Source organism: Panthera onca, chromosome A1 (genome assembly GCF_046562875.1).
Source record: "Panthera onca isolate mPanOnc1 chromosome A1, mPanOnc1 haplotype 2, whole genome shotgun sequence".
Taxonomy (NCBI): Eukaryota; Metazoa; Chordata; class Mammalia; order Carnivora; family Felidae; genus Panthera; species Panthera onca.
In genome coordinates this window covers 91,323,849-91,337,395 of record NC_138339.1, presented here as the reverse complement: position 1 = coordinate 91,337,395, position 13,547 = coordinate 91,323,849, and the positions used below count along the sequence as shown (strand labels likewise).

At 36.9% G+C, this 13,547-nt stretch overlaps 1 non-coding gene across 1 annotated transcript; it reads right to left on the bottom strand.

Moving 5' to 3' along the window:
- Positions 1-1,589: 1,589 nt before the first annotated feature.
- Positions 1,590-1,692, bottom strand: LOC132682565 (U6 spliceosomal RNA). Its single transcript, XR_009611746.3, has one exon. It is a non-coding gene; the product is annotated as a U6 spliceosomal RNA (small nuclear RNA).
- Between the last annotated feature and the right edge of the window lie 11,855 nt (positions 1,693-13,547).

Genomic DNA, 13,547 nt, shown 5'->3' with positions numbered 1-13,547 from the left:
TATATATTTTAGTTCTCATTTTCTATAAAGAGTGCTATACTGAAGATAGTCTTTCCGCCTCACCTTTTTTGAAAAAGGTGACTAACATATCCCTTGGGATTTCCTCCACTTTATAAATATCCATATGTTTTCAAGTTTTTCGGGTATTTTTTTCTACTTCTTTTTATATTAACACAGTAAACTTAAGATATTTTGTGTACAATTCTTTAATTTTGATATATATACAGACTTTTATAAACACCACTGTAATAAACACCAGCCCCGAATCTATTGGGTATTACCCGTTTGCAGTCACATCCTCTCCTCTTTCACCCTGGCAACCACTCATCTGTTCTCCCTGACTATAGTTTTGTGATTGTGAGAATGTCGTGTCAATGAAGCATACAGTTTTTAACAATTTGAAACTAGCATCTCTCACTCAATGTAATCAAAACTATCAAAACTATTTATGCATATCAAGTTTATTCACTGTTATTTCTGATTAACATTCTTATGGGTGGATGTGCCAGGGGACACTGACCCATTCACCCACTGAAAAACATCTGTGTTATTTCCAGGTTTGGGAGATTATGAAAGAGCAGCTATAAACATTGGTGTACAAGTGATTGTGTAAATATAGGTTTTCATTATTCTAGAACAAATATATAGGAGTAGAATTTCTGAGAAATACAATCAGTTTAACTATATAAAAAACTGCCACAACTGTTTAAAGTAACTACACCATTTTGCTTACCTACCATCACTTTACGCAAGTCCCATTTAGTCTGCATCCTCACCCACACTTGGTGTTACTAGCATTTTTTATTTTAACTATTCTATTAGGTGTGGAATAGTATCTCATTATGGTTTTAATTTGTGTTTCCCTAATAGCTCAGAATATTGAACTTGGTTCATATGCCTAATTGCTTTCCATATGTCCTATCTGATGAAGTTTCTCAAGTCTCTGATTTTTTTTAATTGGGTCATTTGTTTTCTTACTATTGAATTTTGAGACTTCTTTATATATTCTGGATAAAAGTCCTTTTTCAGATATGTTATCTGCAAATATTTCCTTCTAATTTGTAGCTTGTTTGTTTGTGTTTTCATTCTGTTAGTATCATTTCATCCTGTTAGTATCATTACTTTTCTATGGCTAGGCATGCAGTTTATGTCTATCAAGTATAATTTGTCCATCTTTTTTTATGCATCTACATTTTTACTTGTAGTTAGAAAGCATTTCTGCACAGTCAGACAAAGAGGAATTCACCTACGTTTTCTTCGAAAACTTATTTGGTTTTATATTTGTATATTTAGAGCTCTGAACTCTAAATGTTTAGACTTGTGCAATGGTGTGAGATTTGGATCTGATTTTATCCTTGTCAAACGGCCAGCCAATTATCCAAATAATATTATTTAAAAAGCTTCTTGTTTCCCAAAAGATTTGAGATGCTACCCTCATCTCATATTAAACTGTCATATATATGTTTAGTGTAATTCTGAACGTCTGTATCTCTGGTTAGCATGACTCTTGCATCAGAACTATGTGTTTTAATCATGTAATGTCTATGTTATAATCCAGTGTAGGTTTATTCTCTTTCAAAGATTTTCTTTTTTTTATGGAACACGTCACAAATTTGTGTGTCATCTTTGCACAGGAGTCATGCTAATCTCTATATTATTCCAATCTAGTATATGTACTGCTGAAATGAGCACTCTAATGGTGTCCTTAATCAGTATACCTAATGCTAGTACCACAATCAATAAATATATGCTAATTTTTTCTTGCCCTATTTCCTTTCCTTATTTGTAGCACTATATTGTAAGATACACGTGACATACATCATATAAAGCATTTTATTCCAACATCATTCATACATTCCTTTTAGTCTTTAATCTAGAATTAAGTATACAAAATGTCTAATGTTAGTCCTTTTGTTGTTATTGCCCCTATTCTCTCTTGATTGGATGAAGTTCATCTTCTAATAGATTCCTCAGGAAGGGCTAATGAGTACACAATTCCTTGATCTCTTGCATATTTAATATTTTCATGTAACCTTGATAGAAACAGCTTTGCGGTGTATGAAATTCTTTGTCCGCAATTATATTTGAGTTTCCTGAAAATGTTGATCCCTCTCTCAAATTTTCTTGTTTTCCATAAGTACATATGATGGAGCATGGCCAGTAACTTGGTGGAATGTGCTATTTATTTTTTCACTTAGAGCAAAGGTAAATTGAGGATGGCCTCTTATATTTATCCTAATAGCATGAATGGATATTTATAGTTTTATTTGTTCTTATTTTTATTTTATTTTTCTGTTTTAGAGGCGTGAAGAGGACATGTTGCAAGATTTATATTCATACAACCACCATTATTATTATAATAATTCAGAAAATATGTAAATGAAATTATTTTGCTACCAAATATGGAGACAAACATAAAATTCCTAGGTCATTGTCAAATTGGTAGCTTATTTTATGTTGTAACTTGCCAGAGATAGTGACACCACTAGCTGTTTTTGCTTATATAGCAATAAGGGCAATGTGCTCCCATGTAGTTGGGCTTAATGAATGCTTATTGGCTGAATAAATACTATATGTTGTTGAAAAATTAGTCAATGGCATAATCCTACAGTTTATTCATGTTAAAATCAATCCAGAACACCAGAAACGATGCTCAGAAAATGTTATTCTTCAAGAGAGAGAGGGAAGATGGTGGCTTAGGAGGACGCTGGGCTCACCACGCGTCCTGCTGATCACTTAGATTCCACCTACACCTACCTAAATAACCCAGAAAACCGCCAGAGGATTAGCAGAACGGAGTCTCCGGAGCCAAGCGCAGAAGAGAGGCCCACGGAGGAGGGTAGGAAGGGCGGCGAGGCGGTGCGCGATCCACGGACTGGCGGGAGGGAGCCAGGGCGGAGGGGTAGCCTGCCGGCAAAGCAGAGCCCCTGAGACTGGCTAGCAAAAGCAGAGGGGCCAGATGGAGTGTGTTCCAACAGCAAGCGCGACTTAGCGTCTGGGAGGTCATAAGTTAACAGCTCTGATCAAAAAGCGGGAAGGCTGGAGGAGAAAGTGAGGGAGAGCTGCTGAGCCCCCGGACGACAGAGCTCAGTTTGGTGGGGAACAAAGGCGCTCGCCAGCGCCATCTCCCTTGCCCATCCCCCAGCCAAAATCCCAAAGGGAACCAGTTCCTGCCAGGGAACTTGCTTGCTCTGCGCAAACACCCAACACCCAACGCTGTGCTTCTGCGGAGCCACCCCTCCGGCAGCGGGTCTGACTCCCTCCCACTGTCACAGGGCCCCTCCTGAAGTGGATCACCTAAGGAGAAGCGAGTTAAGCCTGCCCCTCCTGCCCCCGTGCACCTTGCCTACCCACCCCAGCTAATACGCCAGATCCCCAGCACCACAAGCTTGGCAGTGTGCAAGTAGCCCAGACAGGCCACGCCACCCCACAGTGAATCCCGCCCCTAGGAGAGGGGAAGAGAAGGCACACACCAGTCTGACTGTGGCCCCAGTGGTGGGCTGGGGGCAGACATCAGGTAGGACTGCGGCCCCGCCCACCAACTCCAGTTATACACCACAGCACGGGGGAAGTGCCCTGCGGGTCCTCACCACTCCAGGGACTATCCAAAATGACCAAACGGAAGAATTCCCCTCAGAAGAATCTCCAGGAAATAACAACAGCTAATGAACTGATCAAAAAGGATTTAACTAATATAACAGAAAGTGAATTTAGAATAATAGTCATAAAATTAATCGCTGGGCTTGAAAACAGTATACAGGACAGCAGAGAATCTCTTGCCACAGAGATCAAGGGACTAAGGAACAGTCACGAGGAGCTGAAAAACGCTTTAAACGAAATGCAAAACAAAATGGAAACCACGACAGCTCGGATTGAAGAGGCAGAGGAGAGAATAGGTGAACTAGAAGATAAAGTTATGGAGAAAGAGGAAGCTGAAAGAAAGAGAGATAAAAAAATCCAGGAGTATGAGGGGAAAATTAGAGAACTAAGTGATACACTAAAAAGAAATAATATATGCATAATTGGTATCCCAGAGGAGGAAGAGAGAGGGAAAGGTGCTGAAGGGGTACTTGAAGAAATAATAGCTGAGAACTTCCCTGAACTGGGGAAGGAAAAAGGCATTGAAATCCAAGAGGCACAGAGAACTCCCTTCAGACGTAACTTGAATCGATCTTTTGCACGACATATCAAAGTAAAACTGGCAAAATACAAGGATAAAGAGAAAATTCTGAAAGCAGCAAGGGATAAACGTGCCCTCACATATAAAGGGAGACCTGTAAGACTCCTGACTGATCTCTCTTTTGAAACTTGGCAGGCCAGAAAGGATTGGCACGATATCTTCAGTGTGCTAAACAGAAAAAATATGCAGCCGAGAATCCTTTATCCAGCAGGTCAGTCATTTACAATAGAAGGAGAGATACAGGTCTTCCCAAGCAAACAAAAACTGAAGGAATTTGTCACCACTAAACCAGCCCTACAAGAGATCCTAAGGGGGATCCTGTGAGACAAAGTACCAGAGACATCACTACAAGCATAAAACATACAGACATCACAATGACTCTAAACCCATATCTTTCTATAATAACACTGAATGTAAATGGATTAAATGCGCCAACCAAAAGACATAGGGTATCAGAATGGATAAAAAAAACAAGACCCATCTATTTGCTGTCTACAAGAGACTCATTTTAGATCTGAGGACACCTTTAGATTGAGAGTGAGGGGATGGAGAACTATTTATCATGCTACTGGAAGCCAAAGAAAGCTGGAGTAGCCATACTTATATCAGACAAACTAGACTTTAAATTAAAGGCTGTAACAAGAGGTGAAGAAGGGCATTATATAATAATTACAGGGTCTATCCATCAGGAAGAGCTAACAATTATAAATGTCTATGCGCCGAATACCAGAGCCCCCAAATATATAAAACAATTACTCATAAACATAAGCAACCTTATTGATAAGAATGTGGTCATTGCAGGGGACTTTAACACCCCACTTACAGAAATGGATAGATCATCTAGACACACAGTCAATAAAGAAACAAGGGCCCTGAATGATACATTGGATCAGATGGACTTGACAGATATATTTAGAACTCTGCATCCCAAAGCAACAGAATATACTTTCTTCTCGAGTGCACATGGAACATTCTCCAAGATAGATCATATACTGGGTCACAAAACAGCCCTTCATAAGTTTACAAGAATTGAAATTATACCATGCATACTTTCAGACCACAATGCTATGAAGCTTGAAATCAACCACAGGAAAAAGTCTGGAAAACCTCCAAAAGCATGGAGGTTAAAGAACACCCTACTAACAAATGAGTGGGTCAACCAGGCAATTAGAGAAGAAATTAAACAATATATGGAAACAAACGAAAATGAAAATACAACAATCCAAACGCTTTGGGACGCAGCGAAGGCAGTCCTGAGAGGAAAATACATTGCAATCCAGGCCTATCTCAAGAAACAAGAAAAATCCCAAATACAAAATCTAACAGCACACCTAAAGGAAATAGAAGCAGAACAGCAAAGGCAGCCTAAACCCAACAGAAGAAGAGAAATCATAAAGATCAGAGCAGAAATAAACAATATAGAATCTAAAAAAACTGTAGAGCAGATCAATGAAACCAAGAGTTGTTTTTTTGAAAAAATAAACAAAATTGACAAACCTCTAGCCAGGCTTCTCAAAAAGAAAAGGGAGATGACCCAAATAGATAAAATCATGAATGAAAAGGGAATTATTACAACCAATCCCTCAGAGATACAAACAATTATCAGGGAATACTATGAAAAATTATATGCCAACAAATTGGACAACCTGGAAGAAATGGACAAATTCCTAAACACCCACACTCTTCCAAAACTCAATCAGGAGGTAATAGAAAGCTTGAACAGACCCATAACCAGTGAAGAAATTGAATCGGTTATCAAAAATCTCCCAACAAATAAGAGTCCAGGACCAGATGGCTTCCCAGGGGAGTTCTACCAGGCGTTTAAAGCAGAGATAATACCTATCCTTCTCAAGCTATTCCAAGAAATAGAAAGGGAAGGAAAACTTCCAGACTCATTCTATGAAGCCAGTATTACTTTGATTCCTAAACCAGACAGAGACCCAGTAAAAAAAGAGAACTACAGGCCAATATCCCCGATGAATATGGATGCAAAAATTCTCAATAAGATACTAGCAAATCGAATTCAACGGCATATAAAAAGAATTATTCACCACGATCAAGTGGGATTCATTCCTGGGATGCAGGGCTGGTTCAACATTCGCAAATCAATCAACGTGATACATCACATTAACAAAAAAAAAGAGAAGAACCATATGATCCTGTCAATCGATGCAGAAAAGGCCTTTGACAAAATCCAGCACCCTTTCTTAATAAAAACCCTTGCGAAAGTCGGGATAGAAGGAACATACTTAAAGATCATAAAAGCCATTTGTGAAAAGCCCACAGCTAACATCCTCAACGGGGAAAAACTGAGAGCTTTTTCCCTGAGATCAGGAACACGACAGGGATGCCCACTCGCACTGCTGTTGTTTAACATAGTGTTGGAAGTTCTAGCATCAGCAATCAGACAACAAAAGGAAATCAAAGGCATCAAAATTGGCCAAGATGAAGTCAAGCTTTCGCTTTTTGCAGATGACATGATATTATACATGGAAAACCCGATAGACTCCACCAAAAGTCTGCTAGCACTGATACATGAATTCAGCAAAGTTTCAGGATACAACATCAATGTACACAAATCAGTTGCATTCTTATACACTAACAATGAAGCAACAGAAAGACAAATAAAGAAACTGATCCCTTTCACAATTGCACCAAGAAGCATAAAATACCTAGGAATAAATCTAACCAAAGATGTAAAAGATCTGTATGCTGAAAACTATAGAAAGCTTATGAAGGTAATTGAAGAAGATATAAAGAAATGGAAAGACATTCCCTGCTCATGGATTGGAAGAATAAATATTGTCAAAATGTCAATACTACCCAAAGCTATCTACACATTCAATGCAATCCCAATCAAAATTGCACCAGCATTCTTCTCGAAACTAGAACAAGCAATCCTAAAATTCATATGGAACCACAAAAGGCCCCGAATAGCCAAAGTAATTTTGAAGAAGAAGACCAAAGCAGGAGCCATCACAATCCCAGACTTTAGCCTCTACTACAAAGCTGTCATCATCAAGATAGCATGGTATTGGCACACAAGCAGACACATAGACCAATGGAATAGAATAGAAACCCCAGAACTAGACCCACAAACGTATGGCCAACTCATCTTTGACAAAGCAGGAAAGAACATCCAATGGAAAAAAGACAGTCTCTTTAACAAATGGTGCTGGGAGAACTGGACAGCAACATGCAGAAGGTTGAAACTAGACCACTTTCTCACACCATTCACAAAAATAAACTCAAAATGGATGAAGGACCTGAATGTGAGACAGGAAACCATCAAAACCCTAGAAGAGAAAGCAGGAAAAGACCTCTCTGACCTCAGCCGTAGCAATCTCTTACTCGACACATCCCCAAAGGCAAGGGAATTAAAAGCAAAAGTGAATTACTGGGACCTTATGAAGATAAAAAGCTTCTGCACAGCAAAGGAAACAACCAACAAACTAAAAGGCAACCAACGGAATGGGAAAAGATATTTGCAAATGACATATCGGACAAAGGGCTAGTATCCAAAATCTATAAAGAGCTCACCAAACTCCACACCCAAAAAACCAATAACCCGGTGAAGAAATGGGCAGAAAACATGAATAGACACTTCTCTAAAGAAGACATCCGGATGGCCAACAGGCACATGAAAAGATGTTCAACGTCGCTCCTCATCAGGGAAATACAAATCAAAACCACACTCAGATATCACCTCACGCCAGTCAGAGTGGCCAAAATGAACAAATCAGGAGACTATAGATGCTGGAGAGGATGTGGAGAAATGGGAACCCTCTTGCACTGTTGGTGGGAATGCAAATTGGTGCAGCCGCTCTGGAAAGCAGTGTGGAGGTTCTTCAGAAAATAAAAAATAGACCTACCCTATGACCCAGCAATAGCACTGCTAGGAATTTATCCAAGGGATACAGGAGTACTGATGCATAGGGGCACTTGTACCCCAATGTTTATAGCAGCACTCTCAACAATAGCCAAATTATGGAAAGGGCCTAAATGTCCATCAACTGATGAATGGATAAAGAAATTGTGGTTTATATACACAATGGAATACTACGTGGCAATGAGAAAAAATGAAATATGGCCTTTTGTAGCAACGTGGATGGAACTGGAGAGTGTGATGCTAAGTGAAATAAGCCATACAGAGAAAGACAGATACCATATGGTTTCACTCTCATGTGGATCCTGAGAAACTTAACAGAAACCCATGGGGGAGGGGAAGGAAAAAAAAAAAAGAGGTTAGAGTGGGAGAGAGCTAAAGCATAAGAGACTGTTAAAAACTGAGAACAAACTGAGGGTTGATGGGGGGTGGGAGGGAGGGGAATGTGGGTGATGGGTATTGAGGAGGGCACCTTTTGGGATGAGCACTGGATGTTGTATGGAAACCAATTTGAAAATAAATTTCATATATTGAAAAAAAAAAAGAAAATGTTATTTTTTTTTGGCTATTTAATCTTAAATGTATGTCAATAAACCTAACAGTCACTGAGAAAAGGGAATCATGGAAGTTCAATAGCTGATTTGTGTTCTTTGTTCCTTACATCCATATGGATCTTTTTACAACAATGCATAAGCCTTCTTTATCCACCTAATCGCTTTGAGGCAGCCTCCCTCAAGGTGGACTATTCCAAATCTCAAATGTCTGCAAGGAATGAAGGGACCACTCAGCCTTTAAAGTAGAGCAATAACAAATTTATATCATTTTGCCCTTTCAAAGCCTTGCTAATCATTAAAGAATGAGGCTAGGATAAGCAGCATCAACATCACTTAAGAATTTATCAAAATCACAAAATTTCATGTGTCTTCTCAGACTTAACTAAATTAGAACCTGCATTTCACTAATACCCCAAGTAATTCAGATGATTATTAAAGTTTGAGAAACACTACTTTATATGGATTGGAAAAAAAATTTAATAAAAAAAAATACTAACAAAAGATAAGGAAGAAAAGGAAGAAATCAAGGTTGCCTACAACAGAGTTGAATCTAGCCATAGTATATTTAAGCAACATCAAGAAAAAAGATGAAAAGGCTAAGACACCAGCTACAGATTCAAAAGTCAAAGCAGATACAGATTCAAAAGTCAAAGCAGCTGAGAAAGGGACAAGTTCTTCCATATCTAAGTATCTTTTCCTAGATCTATAATCATACATTTTCTTGAGATGCTTAGGAATCTATAGAAAACATACGTTTTTCATTCTGGACCTAAAAATAGCAAACCATATGAACTTGAAAAAATTAGTTTGTCTCTCAGCATCAATTTTCTTATGTGTGAAATAAAACGGTTGGCTAACAATTATAGTTTGACAATAATGTGAATACTGTCCTTTACAACAAAGAAAAATACTGTCAACTCAGACCATATTAGAAATGATGTTCTTCCTTTCTTCCTTCATTCCTTCTTTCCCTGTGTAGGAAAAAAGTCTCAAGGGCAGGGAACATTCTATTTATTTTTTAATCATCAGAATCAAGCATAATAATGTCTCATGGTGAGTTCCCAGATGATGTTAGTGGATCAAACTGACAGAATACAATCACCAATGTTGGAGAATTCAGGTATTTCTTGCTTAGTAGATATCTGGTGGCCTTAGTGATAACTTTTTGCCAAGTGTTAATTCAGTTTGGAATGTAGTAAAGTTTATAACAAGGTAAGATGTAAAAGACAGATATTGTTCTGGGTAAAGACTATTAATGTACAACTCATTCCATTAATTTTTGTTTTCTTTTGAGAATATTTTATTTTGTGCAAATGTACAAATGTCTCCAATGAAAATATTTACAAAAGATATGAATTTGCTGTTATGTTACTGCCTATATTTAGACATAAATGCAAATACAATTCTATCGCTAATTAATTGGCTAACACTTGACAATAATAAAAATAAACATTAGTAAATGAAATCATTAAATAAATAAAAATATAAATATTTCAGATGCTCATTATTGACCTCTCTACAAATATTTGTTAGTATAGATTATTTTTTTCCAAATGTTTATTTATTTTTGAGAGAGACAGCATGCAAGCAGGAGAGGGGCAGAGAGAAGGGGACAGAGGATCCAAAGTCGGCTCTGCACTGACAGCAATGAGCCTGATGTGGGGCATGAACTCATGAACTGTGAGATCATGACCTGAGCTGAAGTCTAATGCTCAACCAACTGAGCCACCCAGGTGCCCCAATACAGATTATTTCTAACACCTGGACTAGCTGAATGTATAATACGTATCTTTGGACCTGTAGTCATACTGGAAGTTTTGTACTGATACACATCAAAGCACCAAACTATTCTAACTTATATGTGCATGCATCTGTATTGACATTTCAGGATTATCTGTAAAATGCCTAATTTTATTCCAATATTGATACTGATACTAACACATAAAGATTTAATACAATGAGCTGTAAGGTAATCAAATGAAATAACCTAGAATCACTAATTATCCTTTTGTGGTAGTTGGCTTGATCTCCATCTACTTCCTAATATCCTGAAAATGGGTAAAAATATGGAAGCACCTTCATTTAATCTTAAAAAATATCACATTTCATTTTCAACATAAAAATAAGGCACTCAGAGTAAAGGGTAAATTCGTTAATTACTGGGAAAAAAAGAGGAAAGTACTAAAATAAACTTTTTCTCCAACTTTGCAATTCATACCAATGTGTCTAGTAGTATCATTGAATTCTGATGGCCTCAAACAGACATAACCATAAATGCTAATTAGGAAAAAAGAAGAAAGTTAGGATGCTTCATTAATAATTAGAATGTGCTCTTACTATATAACCAGAATCAGAGTTCAAAAATAATTCATATTTTAATTAACTTCTTAAATATTTGCATGCAAGTCCAGTACAACTTGATCTTCAAAGACATACTGCATCAGTATTCTCTAAATATTACTGTGGAGAGTTTTAATAAGTTTATGGTTATTATAAGGCTGGAAGTTATAGTTAATTACTTTTTCTCTCTTGCAACCTATTAATAGTCTTCATGAAAATAAATTAGTCCTTTCCATATGCATGCATTATCACCAAGCCCAGCGATTTACTGATTACAAGTATAGAATGGAAAGGATAAGAACTGAAGTTCACATTTAGAGAAACAAACCTTGCTCCTACTCCACTTCCCACCTCTTAGGACTGAATCTTCTACTAGGTTAAACAATTAAAACTTTTAGGGGATATTTTGTTTTGTTTTATTCTCATTTGAATGATCACAAATGGGGATACTAACAGTACCAGATTTAAATGTTACATTTTAGCAATATTTATTTTAATTTTATGCTATATTTTTGTAAACCATTTATGATTTCACCAAAATTCAAAATGCATTTCTCCTTGCTCTTAGATTTTTCACCATAACCACAACGCTATTTGTTTCTTTTGACTGTTTAATCATTTCACTTTCTCTTGCCTAACTTAATGTGTGTGTGTGGACATGTTTACATGTTGGTGCTTAAACAACAAAATAATCAAAAGATCAAGATCAGGATTCAGTTTCTCAAACTATTGCTCATCTTAACTTAAAAAGTTATGGACAAGCTTCCCATCCCCCAATGTGTTGAAGAGATGTGAAGAAAAACACTTGCAAAGGCAATTAAGAGTCTAGATGTAATTAGAACAACACGATCATTCTCATGAAAGATATGAAAAGCAGATAAAACAAAATGGATCATTTTTTGTTGTTCTTTTAAAAAAATATGTCTCAACAAAGCAAACAAAAACATTGATTTGAAAAGATATATGCACCCTTATGTTTTATTGCAGAATTATTTATAATAGACAAGATATGGAAGCAACCCAAGTGTCCATCAATAGATGAATGGATAAATAAAACGTGGAATATTACTCAGCCATTAAAAAAGAATGAGATCTTGCCATTTGCAACAACATGGATAGACCTAGAGGGTATCATGCTAAGTGAAATCAGTAAGAAAAAGACAAATATCATAGGATTAAATTTATATGTAGAATGTAAAAAACAAAACAGACAATTAAACAAAGAATGGTCTCTTAAATATAAAGAGTAAATTGGTGGCTACCAGGGAAGTGGTGGGTAGAGGGATGGGCAAAATAGATTAAGGGGATTAAGAGGTAAAAAATCTTCCAGTTATAGAATATATCACAAAGATGAAAAGGAAAGCACAGGGAATATAATCAATAATATTGCAATAATACTGTATGGTGACAGATGGTGACTACTCTTACTCTGGTGAGCACTGTGTAATATATAGAATTGTCAAATTATATGTTGTAAACCTGAAGCTAATATCATATGGTATGTTATTTATACTGAAAAAAGAATACAATCCAGGCCGTGGTGGTATAATGTAGCTCAAATTTTTATTCATTTTCTTGTGTGTGGCCTGAACCAAGGTTCAGGAAAATTTGTAAGCTCCTGCTTCAATGAATGGAATTCACGGAATAAACTTGGAGTTAAATCTAGATCTTTGCTGAAGGAAAGTTATGTACTAAAAGACCAAGAAGCTAAATCTTACAACAAGGAGACTGTCCTTTTTAAGGGTGGTAATACAGGCCTGATTTTGTATGGCATATAGCCTTCATTAAGTAAATCCACATGAAGAACCCTGGATCAGCTAATTCATAGAGAAAATGTATTAAAGATATAGTACCTATAAAAGACAAGTAGATCCTCATGGCTGATAAAAGAATATGATTTATTTTATATAGTTACCTTTTCACTTTAGCCAATTCACCACATATTATGTTTCAAATTTATAAAGTGCAGCAACATTCATTTACACCCATGTGCACACACACACACACACACACACACACACAACACACGTTAGGCTGCACATGGGTTCTCTTTCCAGTCATTACCTAATCCTTTAGGGACCTTGGAAACATTGGGTTCAAGAGATTCTGTAATTCTTTTCTAGGTTTTCTCATTTATTTAAATAAAGCCTCAGTGATGAACATATTTATATGCAGAAGTTCTCCCTTGTCTTTCTAGGTTAATTCTGGAAATATAAATTTCAATGTTATCGGCATATGTATGGCAACTGAAGTCAGCAAGTTTATGTTATTCTTATTTTCATGTTTATGGCATTGGTTTATGTGTACCTTAAATTCACAGATAAACTCCACTTAGCCACAAAACATAATACTCCCATTGGATATTCCATTAGCAGCAGCCCATTTTATCCAAGTTAATTTTTACCCTGGGATTAAACATTAAATTCATAGCAAAGAGCAAGGCCTTCTAAGCTTGGGGTGACACTTGACTGTGGCATTTTGGGAGTGGTTTGTATGAAAACAATACATGGAACAATTAAAGGTATAAATATGCTGTCTTTATCAAGCCATGGATGCTGACTGAGGAATGAAGTGAAGGGAAATCTAT